This window comes from Nyctereutes procyonoides, unplaced genomic scaffold (genome assembly GCF_905146905.1).
Source record: "Nyctereutes procyonoides isolate TBG_1078 unplaced genomic scaffold, NYPRO_anot_genome, whole genome shotgun sequence".
Classification (NCBI taxonomy): Eukaryota; Metazoa; Chordata; class Mammalia; order Carnivora; family Canidae; genus Nyctereutes; species Nyctereutes procyonoides.
The window spans coordinates 60,424,229-60,442,780 of record NW_026575052.1 but is presented as its reverse complement, the minus strand read 5'-3'; the positions used below and the strand labels follow the sequence as shown (position 1 = coordinate 60,442,780).

General features: G+C 42.5%; 1 protein-coding gene across 3 annotated transcripts in view; it reads right to left on the bottom strand.

Moving 5' to 3' along the window:
• Positions 1-18,552, bottom strand: part of CELF2 (CUGBP Elav-like family member 2) — an 812,543-nt gene that overhangs the window by 324,630 nt on the left and 469,361 nt on the right. The window lies entirely within an intron of this gene.

Below are 18,552 nucleotides of genomic sequence, written 5' to 3'. Positions count from 1 at the left end.
CTCATGACCTCATCACTTTCCAAAGACCCCATCCCCTAATACTATCACATTGGGCATTAGGATTTCAATAAATGAATTTTGGGGGACACAAACATTCAAGCCATAGCAGATACAAAGAACTGCCAGGTTTAAATAAGAAATCACATTGTAGGGCACCTGGGTGGCTCAGTGGTTGAGTGTCTGCCTTTGGCTCAATTCATGATCCTAGGGTCCTGGGATTGAGTTCCACATCGGGCTCCCTTAGGAAGCCTGCTTCTCCCCCTGCCTGTGTCTCTGCCTCTCTCTCTGTGTGTCTCTCATAGATAAAGAAAATCTAAAAAAAAAAAAAAAAATCACATTGCTACAAAAGACAAAAAGAACATAGAACACATGAATGAGGTAAATATAAAGCAATGGCCGAGATCTATAAGAGATGGATTCCTAGTATACTCAGTGAGTGGCACACAGTAAGTGCTCAATAAAGTTGGCACATCTGTGTGCAAATGGATACATTTCTCTCCAGAGCTGATATCAAGCTGAAGGCACAGAGTTTCTCTGAGCAGCCTCATCAGCCTCCCAGGAAAGGTCTCTATGGGCAAAATGGAGGCAAAGTAGTGAAGTAGGCCCACAGGGGTGAGCCCAGAGCAGCATTCCAGAAAGGAGCCTGGATGAGTGGACTATGGAACAATCCTCTTCTCTCAGACTCCAGGGCTCTCTTTTGCCTCGAGGGGAAAACCCTCCAAAGCCAAAAGGACATAGGTATCACAAATCACTACCTGAAACATAAAACTGACAGTTGGTTTAAATTAAAACCTGGCAGCGTTAGTCAAGGAAGGGTTTGATGGTGATCCGAGGATCCACGTAACATGAGTTCTTGTCACTGGAGCACTCAAATGTTACCTCTAAGTCAGACTTGAGAAGCAGGAGGCCACTATCCCTAGCAAGCCCGAGGCCCCTAAGTTCTAAACAAACATTCCTTCTATCAGCTATGGGACTCCTTATTCGCTTCAAAATGGAGACGTTTACTGGGATGAGTGGGGCATGGGGATGAGTAATTAGAGAGAAAATTGGAAAGCCCCTTAAAATTATAAAGTGTGATATTTATCAATAAGTAGATATAAATAATAAACCATAAAGTACTTAGGGCTCCAAGAAGCCACTTGAAAATATGCACTAGATAAATTTAAGAGGTATTATAAAGAGTAATAATGACTGCTTGTTATAAAGGAAAGAGGCTATAAAGACAGACACCAGGAAGCAGGTCTCAAGAACTATCTCTGTGTAGGTAGCAAAAGGTCTGTTGAAGACAAGCCTGAGAAAATAAAGGAATTCCCATGGAAAACATGGGCTACTTAGTTGATAAAATAACTAACTTTGGTTCATGAACTCTTATGACTTAGCAAACAACATGTTTACAACTGAGCAGTGATTTTCAGCTGAATGTTTTGTCAAGGACCACTCTTGGGCAGATGGGAAATCTTGAGAAGGCCACAGGTGACTACACATAAGTTAGGCATTAACATTTGCATGGAAAACGGGCCCAGTTTATTGCTATTTTTAAGACACACAGCACACACAGCTGCCTTTCTGCTTGTTCAAACGGCCGTGTCGGAGAGGTTGTGTAACTTGACCCTTGTCGATGAGCCCTCAATGGACATGTAGAATCTGGTGCATTTGGGGATCCCTCCTGCTTGGTAGTTTTGATCCTAGAGAAACCGAAGGAAAAAAATGGCACAAGTATATGGAAGGCTGTTGGGGGAGCAGACAAGGCCTCCTCACAGGAAGGTGAGGCCAAGGTGGGGATTCACGTGGCCCTACCACACAGTTGAAAGAGAAACTCAGATGGTCCAGGAAAGTGGTCCTGAAACCCCCACAACACATTCACAGCTCTTACAGAATATGCAGGTGCTTTAAATGTTACATTTCTTTATATATAACTCTGAAATTAAACCATATGCTTGTTTACTTGTTTATTATCTGTTTCCTGCATGTGCACCTAAGTCACATGAAAGAGGAACTTACCCCATTTTTATCACCACTTCAGAACAATGTGTGGCATATGGTAGACACTTAATAAACATTTGTTCAATGGCTGGATTTCTCTGTGAGGCACATTCTTCTTGTTAAGTGACCTGATCTCAGTAGCTCACAGCTACGTGACACAATTTGTGAAGCACTTTCCGTGCTCAACTATGGAAACTGTGGCTCGAATCTCTGAGGACACAAAGATTAGGAAGGTCGGTTCCTGGCTTTAAGTATGGTGTAGACTCACTGAGATGGAATGATAAGCTTGCTGTTTTAATCATTTTTTTTGAACTTAATCATCTATATGGGTTCATAGAAAATAAAGTGATAAACAGGGACACCTGCGGGGCTCAGTGGTTGAGCGTCTGCCTTCGGCTCAGGGAATGATCCTGGAGTCCCGGGATTGAGTCCAACATCGGGCTCCCCTCAGGAAGCCTGCCCCTCTCTCTGCCTATGTCTCTGCCTCTCTCTGTGTCTTTCATGAATAAATATATAAAATCTTTAAAAAAATAAAATGAAGTGATAAACAGATATATTTTCCCCTTTACTTTCCATAATGCTGAAGTTTGGGAGTTGGTAAGCTGCAAGCAGGTAGGACTGGGCATTGACGATGAGATGCATGGACAAAACTTACAGAATTGAGAGCAATGAGAATTACAGAATTTTTTTTTTTTTTTTTGTGATGCCCTGGAAAGAGTAAGGAATAAGAATCAGAGGCCAGCCAACCTTTGGTTTCATTCAGTTTCAGGAGGAGATCTACAGCGTGTACTTAACTCTCTAGTTAACTGCGCCATAGCGCCAGGAGTTGGCGAATGCTCCTTTGTGCCAGAGAAGTCCTGCACCACATGGCTGTCAGTCACTGGGGTCCCCGAGGTCTACAGCAACTTACCCTCCTATCACTTCCACCCTCCACCTGCTATTAGAAACAAAACAAAACACACATTTCCTTAAGTCAGTTCCTCAGGAGATGTATCCTCACTTTTAAAAGTGCATTAATTTGATTTTGATTTATGTGGCAGGGCCTGACATGAAACATTACTTTGACTTTCCTGTACATATATATTCCTGTGTACACATATCACATTATATATATGCACATCACATTAAATATAGTTACCTATTTTAATCATATTAATATTATATATAACTTGTATATATCATGTATATTAATGTTGTTATGCTACCTATAGTAAATGTTCTAAGAACATGACTGAGTCATGGTCTTCAAAGGGAAGTTGTTCTTTTTTTTTTTTTTTTAGAGATTTTATTTATTTATTCATGAGAGACACAGAAAGGGAGAAGTAGAGACACAGGCAGAGGGAGAAGCAGGCTCCCTGAGGGGAGCCCGACGCAGGACTCTATCCTGGGACTCCTGGATCATGCCCTGGGCTGAAGGTAGATGCGCCTAACCACTGAACCACCCAGGCGTCCCCAGAGGGAAGTTTCTAGAGGCCAAAGGGATGATAGGGCTGAGAGAGAAGTAGCCTGCAGCTGAGGAAAGAAGGAAGGACACTGCATTCCCTATTGGAAACTGGCAGTAGGAAGCCACGAAAGATTTTACAGCATCTCTGGCCCTAGACGGTGACTGTTGGGGAATGGAGACTAAAGCAGGAATGCAGACAAGCCTGAAGTCGGGGAGCGCAGTAGGGAAGCCACCGTACAGGTAAGCAACAAGGTAGGCCTGGGTGCGGGCATCGGGGACCCCAAGTCAGAGTAGCTCACTCCCCTAGTAGGGGCTGCAGCTCATGGGCCTCAGCAGCCGCACACACCACCTGGGGTAGGGGAAGGGGGCAGGGGGCCGACAGATGGGGGCCCGGCAGGTCCCCCCGCCACGGTGTCTAGAAGGGGCTGAAAGATAGTCTATGGGTAGAACCACTACCTGGACAACTGTAGGGGCGCGAGGGAAAAAACGGAGGGGGGGAGAGAGTCCTGAGGGTGCTAACCCGTGGGTTTGGCAGGTGATCACTCTGCTGGCCTGGGGGGATCCCCGGAAAGGCGGGGGCCAGTGGGGTTGCCAGGAAGGCTGGGGGGCCACGGAGGAAGCCGCTGAGCTTGAGATGCCTGCAACGGGGTTAGAACTACCTGCGGCCGAGGGTGATATCAGCCAGGAGGGGCACTCTGGGGCCAAAACAAGGAGGGGGACACCCAAAGCCCGGGGCCAGTGAAAGACAAAGGAGGAGGAGGCACAGCCCGAGGCCCCAGCGAAAGAGAAGAGCGGCCACGGGGCTCAAGGCCTCCAGCTTCACTGGGGGGGCACAGGTGCTCTGGGCTCTGCAGGCACCTTGCTGCCCCTGAGGTCACGAGTTTTGTGTGGGTACCACAGGAAAGGGCTGGACAGTCCACATGAGGGGCGGAACGTGTTGGAAGCTTCGAGAATCAGCTGGGAATTCTGGTGAGAGGTCTAGTTTGAAAAGGAGGGCAGCCTGGGTGGCTCAGTGGTTTAGCACCGGCTTCGGCCCAGGGCCTGATCCTGGGGTCCCGGGGTCGAGTCCCATGTCTGGCTCCCACAGGTGGGAGCCTGCTTCTCCCTCTGCCTGTGTCTCTGCCTCTCTGTGTCTCTCATGAATAAATAAATAAAATCTTAAAAAAAAAAAAAAAGAAAAGAAAAGGAGGCAGGCCACGTCCACGCCCATGTGAGACAGGGAGCCAAGGCCAAGCTGTCTGAGATCCCAGGAAAGCCCTGCTCACTCGGGCCTGACTCTGGACCTTCAGCTGTGCCCCTGATGCCTGGGCCAGAATCAAGGGGTGCCCCCGTGCTATTCTTCACCACCTGCTTTAAGGCCCCAACTGCCCAAACAGGGAGGCTGGGGGCCCGGGGCTGCATCCGGCTTACGGAACAGGACAGCACCAGGGGCAGATCGCGGTCGTCCCCTTCCAATGGGCCAGCTGGGACCAGTAGCTGGAAAAGACCAACAGCAGAAGTCGTTCTTGGAAGGTGTCTATGAAACTTCGCCAGGTAAGGATGCCAAAAGTTAGAAGGAACTATAAAACTAGACTTGGATGACATATCTGAGGTCAATCATTTGACACTTTTTTTTTAAGATTTTATTTATTCATGAGAGAGAGAGAGAGAGAGAGAGAGAGAGAGAGAGAGAGAGAGAGAGGCAGAGACACAGGCAGAGGGAGAAGCAGGCTCCATGCAGGGAGCCTGACGTGGGACTCGATCCTGGGTCTCCAGGATCCCGCCCCGGGCTGAAGGTGGTGCTAAACCGCTGGGCTGCCTCATTTTGAGCGAAGCATCATATTCTTAGAGAAACGTCGCCCTGAGCATTCAGCTCCCTGATGTTGACAGAGTGAGGACAGCCGTATAACCGGCACCCGGGGCAACCAGTAAACACCTCTCCAACCCCCCCCCTTTTTTTTTAATCTAGAACTTGCTTTTAATTCCATAACCAAAGTAGGGTTTGGTGAATATAAATACCTAGGAACTGGTAATGGTTGAAAGTAAAAATTGCCTGAGACAGTGACAGTCCGTTGAACAGAACTTTCTCAAGAACTCACCTACTTTTCACCATCTGCATGACCCGAATTCAGAATTCAGGCTACCAGTTTCTTTTCTTTCCTTTTTTTTTTTTTTGAAAGGTTTTATGTATTTATTCATGAGCGATACAGCGAGAGAGGCAGAGACACAGGCAGAGGGAGAAGCAGGCTCCCTGCTGGAAGCCTGATGTGGGACTCGATCCCAGGACCCCGGGATCTGACTTGAGCCAAAGGTGGATGCTCAGCCACTGAGCCACCGGGTGCCCCAGGCTACCAGTTTCTAGGGAGCCTCTCTCCCTCCAGTCTCACTGGCTCTGAACCACACCACACGTATCAGCTGTTATGTCTCTGCTCCTGCAAAGTGGTCCCTGTTGCCCCCCACCCCCCCCCAGCACTCATCAGAGGCTCCCTGCTTTCTCCACCCTGACAATGAAGTCCAGGCCACGCGACACGAGAGTCACAAGACCCACCCCCATCTCCAGGCTCACGTCGAGGTCTTCTGGGCTGGGGCATCACACCCTTCACACTGGCCACTTGTTTTAGGCCATCACACACAGGTTTCGTGGCCTCCGCGCTAGGCTTCGTGGCTGCCCACATGCACAAAACTCTCCAGGGCTCCCACCCCCTCACCAGGTTTATTTCTGCGTATCCTTCAGGACTTGGCTTAAACATCATGTGCTGGGCACAAAAATAGTCCCTCAAAAATACTTGCCGGCTGGCTGGCTGGCGGACGACAGGAGTTAAGTCAAGGACACCATCCCGGCAGCAAAGGAGATGTGACGATGTCATAATATGGTCCCAGTTTACAAAGGAAACAAAACTATCATGTAATAAGCCAACCACACCTCTTGGTATCTGGAGGACTATGATGTAATTACCTACAACTGAATTCAAAAGAGCTTCTAGAAAGGGCCCCTGCCCTCGGGGATTGGACAGTGCTGTTAGAGACACAGGGGAGCAAAGCACAATACAGGGCCTACTGCTGTGATGTCTCCTAGGCGTTCGAAGGAAGGAGACATGGCAAGACGTGGCTAGAGTAATGGGAGAGTCCTTCCTGGAGGATCTGGGGAGGTATGTTGGCTCTGGGGGAGGATGTGCTGGGGAAAGTGTGGGGACACCCGCAGCAGGGGAGACCAGTGTGAGGACAGTCTGTGGGTGCAGGCGAAGGGAAAGTCTGGGGAGAACAGCACAAGTGTTGGGGAACGTGAGGGAAGAACAGAAACTCGGAAGCGCGAGGCCAGGCTGGGAATCTGGGGAAACCAAGCAAAGGCATCTGGATTCAACAAAATAAGCACTGGAGGCTCCGTGTAATTTCTGGATCAGTGAGTGAGACCGCTCTCCGCATATGCCAATGGGAAGGCGGAGATCGGCTCCGGCAGCTGGTAGCTGACAGGTAGGCCGTGATGTTCCCAACTAAACACAAACAACTCTCACAGGATATAAAAATATCCAGACTTGGAGACCACGTGGAACAAGAGAAAGACAAAGACATTGCAACTGCAAAAAATAATGACATACCCCTTCTTCCAACTGCTTTACTAGCTCTGCTCTCATGTTCCTGTTTTCTAGATGAAAGCTCCCGGGGTAGCTGTATTAGTCTGTGGGAGCTGCTGTAACAAAATACCACAGACTGGGGGGGGCTTTCACAGCACAAATCTGTTTTCTTCCAGTTCTTCCAGATGTTGGAAGTCCAAGACCAAGGTGTTGGTAGGCTTGGTTTCTCCAGACACCCATCTCCTTAGCTTGTAGCCACCTTCCCTCAGTGCCCTCAAGTGGCTTTCCATCCCTGGTGTTGCTTTCTCTTCTTCTGACACCAGTTCTACTGGATCTAACCCTTAGGACCTTGTTAACCTCTGTCACCTACTCTAAAGCCCTATCTTCAAATGCAGTCACGTTCTGACGTCCTGGGTGTTAGGACTTCAGCATGTGGATGGGGGGTGGGGGTGCGTGCAGAATGATTCAGTCTGTAACAATGCTAACATGTCTCAAAAACAGCCAATGAGAACTGACTCCTTCGTCCCTAAACCTCCTTGGCATGTGCACAACTTCTATTTTTTTTTTATAACCAGCCACTTTCAGCTCTTTCCCTGAGACGTGCCATCACACCCCTGGTGTGCATTCTCCTTTGCTGCTGCAAGGGAAACCCAACTTTGGCTACGACGTGTTCTTGCAGGAATTGGCTACCGTGCTTTCATGCCAGGACCTTCCATATTCTTGAGTCTCAGCCTCTCTCATGCACTGTACCTGCCTAAATGGTCATTCCTCCTTCCTGGTTAACGCCGGCTCAACCCTTAAAGATTTGGTTCAAATATCACCTTCCCAGGAAGCATTTTCTAATTTACTCTTTCTAGTAGTTGGATTAGATTTCCCTTGTGTTGGCTGTGTAATGTATCGACTAGGCTATGCTCAGCTACATGTCCCAGGTTTTCAATTTTCCTCCTCCTCCTCCACCTCCTTTTATTTCTTATTCTTTTAATGTTTCTGGTTAGGGTGAGCCATAGGAAGATTCTTGGGAGATGTGAAGGACAGAAGGGAAGCAAGAGTCATTCTGTAGCTCGCACACATTGTTGCTGATATGCTGACCTGCCTCCTTGGTGTGAAGTGGCAGCTGAGCCCGCACCTGCTCTGCCTTCTCCAGATCCTCCCTGAGCTCTGGGCCAGGTGTACGTTTACCTCTATCATCAAGGTCCCCAATGCAAATGGGACGAGAACTGACACACGTCTCAGTCCATCTTTGCACACAAACATTCAGTGTCTGTGGCTTCTAATCTGCTCTTGATCTCCCTTACTTTGCATCCATTTTTCCTTCTTGACTATTTGGTCTTTGAAGGTCAAGTTCCATCATCAGATGCAGAAAAATCCTAGAGAGTGCTTCCCCATGCTGTGTAAAGTCAACCCCCCTTCCCCCCGTAACAACTATGTATGCATCTACCTTTTATCTATCTATCTATCTATCTATCTATCTATCTATCTATCTATCATCTATCATCTACTACCATTTATCTATCATCAATCTATCCATCCATTATCTGTCTGTATATCTGCTATTTTTCATCTATCCATCAATCATTTATCTACTACTGATCTTTTTTCTATCCATTATCATCCATCCATCCATCCATCCCTCCATTTATCACCTACCTATCCATCCTATTGGCTTTGCTTGCCTGGTCAATTCTTGATTCATATATCCCTCCTTTAAGATATTTTTCTGTGCTTCCTTGAAACCTTGGATATACTTATCTTATACCATTTATCATACTTGATTGTGGGAGATTATTTTGCCAAGTCTTCCTGCCCTCCCTCTACCATGTTGCCTTGTGACACACTAGAGTAGATGGGATCTATTTCCCTACTCCGTTGACATTGGGCTTAACAATGTGACTTGCTTCAGTTGTCAAGATGTTAGCAGACCTATATTAAATGTCCTTATGTGGTTTAGTTTGGGTCTTTATACTGTGACCTGTCATGAGAAAAGCATGCCTGGGAGAATCTGCTGCCCCTTCCAACTGGGCCTCAGAACAAACACAAATGAAGAAGATCTGAGCCCCACCCACAGCCTGGAGCCAAACACAGCTGACTCACAACCTGAAAGGGAGCTACCCAACCTAGACCTGCTAGACTGCCGTTGACTTGCAGACCCTTAAGTATGAGAAGAAATGTGTATTGTTGAAGCCACCATACTGTGTAATCATTTATATGCAGCTTTTTGTAGCAACTGACTAGTGATTTAGTTTTCTTTTCTGTGCCTCAATTAGAGAGTGTTGGCTCCTTGAGACTAGAGGCCATGATGATAATTTCTGTATCTCTGATGCCTACTAAAATGCCTGATACATGGTGGATGTTCAATACATGCTTATTGCATACTAAAATAAATTTAAAAAATGACCAAATGTTCAAAGAACTATAATGGAGAGAGGCATGGAGGAGGGGTGTTAGGAAGTAGAAACTAGCAGAGGTGGAAACGGGGAGAGGAGTCTAGAAGCAAGTGGAAGCATAATATGGTCCATGAACAATTATATGATCAAAAGTTATCTGCCTTTTATTTTCAGATGATCAAAGGCTCAAAAGGCCACAGAGGTTCCATGTGACTCAAGTCATCTTTAAAAAGCATTTTCTTTTCTTTTTCTTTCTTTCTTTTTTTTTTTTCCTACTGTAAGCCCTCATAAATCTTTGGGGGCAGGTTGCAACCAAAGCTGCTGTGCCCATCTGTAGCCACTAGCCACCGTAGTACTACTGGGGAAATCGACAATGATAAAAAGCCCGAACCTCCTCCAAAAACAATCAGAAAACAAAATTACTAGAAAGAACAACTTTCCTACTTCTCCTTCAGGTAACCTTGTCTCTGTGTAATGATCTAATCCGATGTGGGCAGTGTATGGTCACCTTGATCCATGGATCATTTTTGTTGTTATTGGAAGGCCTGTGTGATGCCATCTCTGAAGCTCTCAGCCTGGTCACCAGAGGCCTATTCAGCCTCCTCTCCCCAGGGCAGAGCTTGGGAGCTGAAAGCAGGTCTCCGTAGCAGCAGTCCTCTCAATTGGGACTGTTGTCACATTCCCTTAGAGCATGTGTCACAGGCCTGTCATTAGAATTGCTCCTTACGAGACACATCTTGAAGGATGCCAAATTCATTAGTGTCTGCAGTTGAACTTTTCAAACCTTTTTCCTACATTAAACAACACACACACACACACGCACGCACACTTGCACAGCCACCATCACCGATACACACACGCATTCCTCTGTGTTTTGGAGAACAAAGGGAGTCTGCATTTTGCTTGGTGTCAATCATAACTTGAGATTAAAGTTGCTGTTTTAAGCATTTGAAAGTTATACCCGCCAAACTCAGGCTTTCTCTGCCTAAGCTCTGAACTTCAAAAGGAATACTGCATAGGAAAACACACACACACTACACCAAACCAACACATACACACACACACTCACACACACTCACATCAAAAAATGGTGTAAGGACCTGAATGTGTTTCACTCCCATTTCTATAAATGAAGCCTTGATCCAGAACTTCTGCAAAGCCATTACGGTTGTACAAAGCTATGGATAATACAAACTCTTGGTACCCAAGTCATGTTGACATACACAGAAAAACAGGTGGGTCGATGTGATGCAAGCACTGTACTGAATCCTGCTTCCAGGTTGTTTCAGGCTGAAATAAAACTTGTAACAATTACTTATCCTGAAATCTCTGGAAAATAATTTCCTTTTTGTAGTCTATATTTAGCATCTTGCTATAAATGAAACTTATCAATATAATATACTGAATTCCCACTGAGCATATAAAATTATACTATTAAAACTTTATCATTAAAATGTTCTTAATTTAGATGCCATTAACTCAGATTTAGTGATAATTTGGACATACAATGTAATTCTTGTAAAAAATAGCATTTATTATTTTTAATGATTATAAGAGCAATTCGTGTTCACAATGTTGCTCAGAAACATATATAAGCATAAAGAGGAAAATTATCATCACCTAAATCTGACAAGAAAAAAGAATTGTTTGACTTTTGGGACATTTCTTTTTAGTAATTTTCAATGCATATACTTCATCGTTCCACATAAAATTTGGGTTGTATTGATCATATTATTTTTCATCCTTTTTTTTTCACAATATGAGCAGCTTTTCTCCTCTAAGTAATGATTTTTGAAAATATGTTCCAGGACTGCACATCATTTCATTTTACTGATTTCCTATAATTTAACTATTTTCCTAAGGTTAGATATTTATAAAATCTAATAATTTCTCAATGTTTACTTTCACATATAACATTGAAATGAGAATTCTTTTTTGTTTTGTTTTTGTTTTTTTTCAAGAATTCTTAATATAAATGTTTATGAGCATCTCTGATTTTCTTTTGAGGGAAGGGAAATGGGTATTCTTAACATATATTATCAAATTGCTTTGCAGATTTGCAAGTTGACACTCCCTCACAGGACAAGAGTACACGATTCAGCATTCTCCCAAACACACTAATATTTATTTTTAAATTTGCAAATATGAGTGAAATGTGTTACTTCACTGTTTTACTTGCATTTCTTTCTACTGATGATAAATACTTTTCCTAATATTGTCATTTGTCTTCTTTTATGCTCGGTCAGTTCATGTGCCTCTGTCATAAACTAGTGATTTTTCAATGAGTTGTACCATTTCTACATATATTTCTGTACTTCAATTCTCTTTTAAAAAAGAATTTTTTTCCTGGTACTAAGTTTTAATATTTTTATATAACTGAATATTTCAATAATTTCCTTATAATTTTATTTTTTACATCAAAAGTCTTGCTCACCCTAAAAGTAGATTAATCTTTGCCTTTTGTTCATTTTTATTTTTACTATTTGGTTCATCTGGAATCATTTTAGAGAGTAAGTTTCAACCTGAATTTTCTGTCTTTCACAAACAGGCAATGAGGCAGTTTTGCCCTCATTGATTATGTGATCCCTTCTTTTCCCAATGGTTTTTAGGGTATGATGAGTGTGTTTATGTGTTAGATTCAGGGCTACTGAGTTTCTCTGTCATTTCTTATGTTGGTACCTCATTCCTTTAAGCGGAAAACTTGGTAGCTGTGTTTTATATCATCCAGCATCGCAAATACCCTCATTATTACTCTTTCTGTGCAAAGGAAACTTTAAGTTGAAGTTTGGAACAAACATGTCCATTTGAAAAATTTCCACTGAGATTTTAATTGTTATTTAATTGGTATTTGAAAACTTAGATATATTTGGGAAAGTTGAACATCTTTATAATATTTGCTCTCTTCACCTGGAAATATGGGTTAATTCTTAAATTTACTAAAATCTTCATTTATTTCTCTCTCAGGGAGGACTTGATATTTTCTTCAAAAAGTTTCCTCATCTGTTACTACTGATTTTTAGTGAAGTTGCTGATTTAAAACATTTTTTATTACACTCCTTAAATTCTTAGAGGTTTTCACTGACCACCTTGTTTTTTCATGTTTATATTCAAGCCATGTGCAAAATGATACATTTTTCATCTTTGTTTCTAATTAGCATATCAGTATTTCAGTTCCATAGGTTATTGCTATGACCGGAACTTCCAGAACGTCATTTAATGAATGATGATAATTTGCAAACTTGCTCATTTCTCACCCAATAATTGGCTTAAAATACTTGCCTTTTATTACGTTTTAAAAGTTCCTAGTTTTCTGAGAGGCCCCACCCCCTTATGAATTAGGGTTTAATTTTATTGTGTGTCTTCTTAAATTTTTTTTTAAGATTTTATTTATTCATGAGAGACAGAAAGGGAGAGAGAGGCAGAGGCACAGGCAGAGGGAGAAGCAGGCTCCACGCAGGGAGCCCGATATGGGACACGATCCCAGGACCCCAGGATCACGCCCTGGGCCGAAGGCAGGCGCTAAACCGCTGAGCCACCCAGGGATCCCCTTAAAATATTTTTTAATTTAAATTCAATTACTGTGTAAGATTATTTTCTTTCTTATTGACCTGCTGAGGTGATGTATTATATTAATGGATTTTCTAAAACAAAAACATCTCTTTATTCTTGGCACAAACACAATCGGTTGTGGAAGATTATTCTTTTAATGTAGTCTACCTTTGAATTATGTCAGGGGGCATATGTCAAAGCACCACTGTAACGAGAAATCCCACCAAATATGTAATTCTTTTTGGGTGAAATTTTTAAAGTAATTCTTTAAAAGATATTATTTATTTATTTGTGAGAGACACAGAGAGGCAGAGACACAGGCAGAGGGAGAAGCAGCCACTGAGCCACCCAGGTGCCCCAAATTTAAAATATTTTAATGACATAACTTACCATTTTAAAGTTTAGAAAGTACATTTAATATAGCCCTGTTGTGACATATTTATTTTCATTTAACATACTTCATTTAGCTAAGTAGTATATGTGTGCCTTAGTTTAGTACAATATTTATTTATTTAAAGATTTTATTTATTTATTCATGAGAGAAACAGAGAGAGAGGCAGAGACACAGGCAGAGGGAGAAGCAGGCTCCATGCAGGGAGCTCGATGGGGGACTCAATCCTGGGACCCTGGGATCACACCCTGGGCCAAGGCAGATGCTCAACCACGGAGCCACCCAGGCCTCCCTAGTACAATATTTATAATTATAGTTTACATTTGGGAAATTCTCCAATTTTCGGAGACTGTTTTGAATTAGTGAGGTTTCAGGGCGCCTGGGTGGCTCAGTGGTTGAGTGTCCTGTATTGGGCTGCCTGCAGGGAGCCTGCTTCTCCCTCTGCCTGTGTCTCTGCCTGTCTCCCCGTGTCTCTCATGAACACACAAATAAAATCTTAAAAAAAAAATTAGTGAGGTTTGAGGCACTACTAGGTGTGTTAGCATCTTTTCACTGCCGACTGACCAGATGCATTAAAGTTACCGGCCACCCTGCTGCCTGGTTTCTGCAGTCAGGAGTCTCCATAGTCTTGTCAATCTTAATTTCTTTCATTAATACCATGAAATGTGTTTCAAGTAGTAGAATAAAATTGAGATGGCGGGATTGGAAAATTAAAGATCACCTTTGCCAAGAAGTCTGTCCATGGCCGACGTTCAGAAAATCAGTGACTTTCAGCTTCTTCCCATAAAATAAGCAATTTATACAGTTCCACAGCATTCTCTTGACATATTCATCAGTTATCCCTTGGATTTGTGCCTTCCTACTACTGCTGAAAGTCCTCAGGGCAGGGGCCCTTCTGTGAGGACAGTGCCTCTCTTTAATAATCTCATATGGACCCTTCATATATGGCACCAGGAATGCATGGCCCCTGGGGTTCTGGCTGCGAACCTATCTCACACGTTCCTTCCAGCCAGACTGGCCAGGCTGCAGTGAGGTAGGAATGGAGAGTTCAGCTGAATCGCCCAGTACAGCTGTGCCCTAGTCACGTTAAGTGTGGTTTAAACTCCTTGAATTCATTAATTCAACTTAATTTTTAAAAAATCACCCAGAAGTTGTCATGTGCATAGAACTATACTACAGCATAAAGAAACTCACTCTGATTATAGGAGACTCCTTTCTCCTTCCTAGGTAAATTAAAATATTAATTTCTGCTAATTGGGTATCAATATGTAACTAATCTCAATATTTTTAAAACTACTTAAAAATCACCCATCATGCTTTTTCACTTTTAATGTGATACATTTATTTCACATAAAATCCCATAAAACCCATAAATTAAATAATAGTAGGAATATGTAGTAAAGCAGATAAATCTTTCCAAGATTAATCAGACTCACATTAAACTTGACTATGTCCAGATTATGAAATACCTAAATAAGATAGTGGGGGGGAGGGGTGTGTGGAACTGTATCGGTACGTTAACCTATCTCAGAGTCTGGCAAATTAGATGGAAATTAATCTTTTGAATTTGTTCCCTTCTTCATAGCTTGAAATACAGAGAATGTATTCTATATTTTTTCAAGTTGACACTAAATTAATTCCATTGTTGCTATAGGTATAAGGAAATGAAGAAAAGTGGGACTTAATCAATTAAAGTTTTTAGAAGGCTCACCTGGGGAAAAATATGGGAATGATTAGAATTCCCTCTCGAATGCAGTTATGTGTTTATATTTCGATCTCAGTGTAGAAACTGTGTTAACCAGAATTTCTGGATGGTACGTCCACATATTTCCTGGGGGTGGTGTGGGTGGTAGAGTCCTAATTTCCCAAACATGGCCCACATGCTTCTTCTATGGCTTGATAGGATAAGGTCAATGTCCGTTGGCTGCCCAGAAAGAGGGGCACACATCATCAGTGTGGCCATCATTTAGTAGCACCGGGACCCAGCCTCATGACCACACATTTATGCCTTCAGAGGGGTGAAGGAATGTTGAAGGAAAGAGAATGGGGATGCTGGGCTTTCAGAGTGGAAAGAAAGCTCCAACTATTTTACATATTATGATAACAAAAGAGTCAGGGTTAGAGGTGGCTGCTGCTAATTCCAAATCTTGCCAAGAACACTATTTCTAGCATGAACCCAGCTCCCACACACTGCATCAAAATCCTCACAAAAGCAAACTTGTATAAAGATGATTACCGAGCACATACATACATGTACCAAGAACACAATGTATTCTTTGTGATCAGTTAAAGAGCAAGAATAGTCTGTAGTGGGGTGTCTTACAAAGGGCCCTTTCTTCTAGGTACTTTAGAAAAGGCAGATCTATCAAACTTATGATAATGCATTGCCATGCTGATTTAATTGTCAATTACATATTACTTAAGTGTACTTTAATGATCTATATAAAGCCTTATTTTTTTTTTACCTCTAATAGCTATTAATGGTTGTTAAAGAAAATGAAACCACTTTACTGAAATGTAATGTGGGGGTCTATTAAGAATAAGTCTTCAAAATGATAAAATACTATCACAAAAATGTGAACCCCTGTACATTTTAATATTCCTGAGTAGGTCAATCTTCGTTCCGCTGGAAGAACATTTCCTTCAAATCGCAATTACAGTTTAAACATCTTCATATGTGTTATATATAGAATAAATTTTACCTAATTCCAAAATGCTTCTTTGGGAGATGGGGAAGGAGTGGGGGCAACATATTACTACATTTCCTCCCAAAGTTTCATAAGGTTTGCAATGTTGGTCGTTGGAATAAACTTGGGTGAAGACACTCACACCCCTGGCTCTCTTCATCTCTGCATTTGTCCCTGTTTGCCGTGAAAATTATTACAAGAATGAATGAGATCACATGAAAAGAGTATCTTGTGCTCTACCTTAGGACAAACATTTGATCAATTCTAGGGACAGACGTGCCCCACTTAACACAACAGAAATATTTCTTAAAAGAAGTATCATCGACATTCATTTATTAAAATACTATATTAAATATACTAGAGAGTCTGACTGATTAAACAAAATTTGTGGTGAATCCCTTTAAGAGAGAAGAGTTGTTTTGTGAGCAAATCATTTCCTAATGTATCTGTAAGCCTGACTTTTCTGAATGGAGTGTCTTTAGAGGAGGACACATGTCCTGTTCTAAGGATTACTGAACATACACAACCGAGGACAAGCTGAAAATATACCTTTCCCTATCCTCTAGGACACCCGTTAGACAAGAGCTATTAGGAATATGAAATTAAATATAATTAGAGTCAGAATAAAACAGCATCAGGCTTATGTCCACATAACCTAAAGTAATTTAGAGACTTTACAATTATCCCTTTAACTTGTAACTGTAAGACGGTTAAATAAGCCAAATTAGTCAAAGCAAAATACCTATTTTAGATTCTAGTTTATTTTATTTGGCCACCTACATTGATCATATTAAGCAGTTATCCAAACTTTATTTAATTTTATATTTTATGGTCAGATGTCAAGTGTGCTTTAAAGAAGATGGATTTTAGAGTAAGACAGAGCCAAGAGTCCAATTCCGACTCAATGACTCTCTGTGGTTCCTTGAGCAAGCTTCCCACCTCCCCATCTGTAAGGCAGGGTTGATGCAAACCTTACTTGCACATTGCAAAGATAAAATAATTGAAGAGATGTCAAGGGCCCGTCATGTAATAGACACTTCATAAGTGTTATTATTCCTTATCATGATCTCTCGATCCCTGAGGTCTTAAAAAAAATCAGTCAACTCCCATAGAGGAGACTTCCATGCTCCACTCTCAGTAACTGAACACAGAGGTTACATGCAAATTGAAAGCCTGGTTTTTAAATCACTGAGGGCAAGGTTCAAAGCCTACATTAAAAAATATGTATCTTCAATAGCACCTAGCAGAGCACTGGGCATTTCTAGACAATAAAAATTGTAGATTGGGTTTCCGAGTGCAGGGGAACGGTTGTGCTATATATGTGTTCGCTCCTCAAGTTCGCTGTTAGGTCAGGGAGGAAGTGTCAACTTAGGTACATATCACTTATGAAGACCCTCCCCCCCAAACACCCTTAGTTGATTTCACTATGACGTGTGCATATGTGGGAATGGGTGGTAGTAAAGTAAAAAATGTGTAAAGTACATCATTCAAGTGTATCGCTAATTTTATTGAATATTCTCATCTTGTATGAGCCTGTATGTCTGAATTTATCTTCTGAAAACCTGGAGATAATCAGTACCTCAGCCAACCTGTCGGGTTAAGATGCAGCCTTCGGGTCAGTGAGGGGTTAATAACCCTGTTCCTACAGCAGAACTGCTGGGGTAAGGGACTTCTTCAGCCTATAACTCCGGCAACATACTTTTTGACCATTTAAATGCGTAAATGGAGAAGCACAGTATTCCCATAAAATTTCCACCATGGAAAAAAAAATTGAGGAAAGCTCTGGTAGGCCCAAAGAAATGAAAGTAACTTCAAAAGCAAAACCGTTTTAGAAATTGAAGATTTGGGGGTAGTTACGAACAAGAATGGGAAAACTGGAAAGTGCTTGATACATTAATTAGCTTTAAAATAGCTGCGGGGAAAATGTAATACTCCAGCTGCCTGAATGAATATGCCTCAGGTCATAAAATGAATCTGGTCTGGAGACGGAACCAACTTCTTCCCTTCAGATCAAAGCTGAAAGTACAAGGTAATAAGAAGGTGTTAGGTATACTTTCTTAACATCCTCTGATCCGAGGAGGAGCACTTTCCTGGACCTCACTGCTACATACTCTGGCCTCCCTCCCTTTCTTTGAGGCTGTCAGCCTGGCAGGACTGGGTTCTATTTTGCCATTTCTTCCAGCAACCCAGATGTTGCTAGATTAACCTCAAGTCTGCACCCTCCCTCCCCCCCGAGACAGTCAGGTTCATATATTTCCTATTAGTTTGGGAGCTGGTTTTGTCACTTGAGAAATTTAACATTAGGGGCATGCATTTGGAGGGTTCTGGGTCATCCTACCCCTCTTTCGATGATTTCTGTGTGATCCAAGTGCATAAAATTTTGAGGGCCAGCATGCCAGTAAGTGGAAGAGATGGTCCACAAAGCAGTCAGGAGCAGGGGCTTGGAAATGTGACAGGCCAAGGTTTAAATCCTGAGGAACTGTGTGGCTGCTGTTAAGTCTCAGTTTTCTCAGTCCTAAAATGAGAATAATATAATTTTACCTGCTTAATAGAGTAGAGAGGA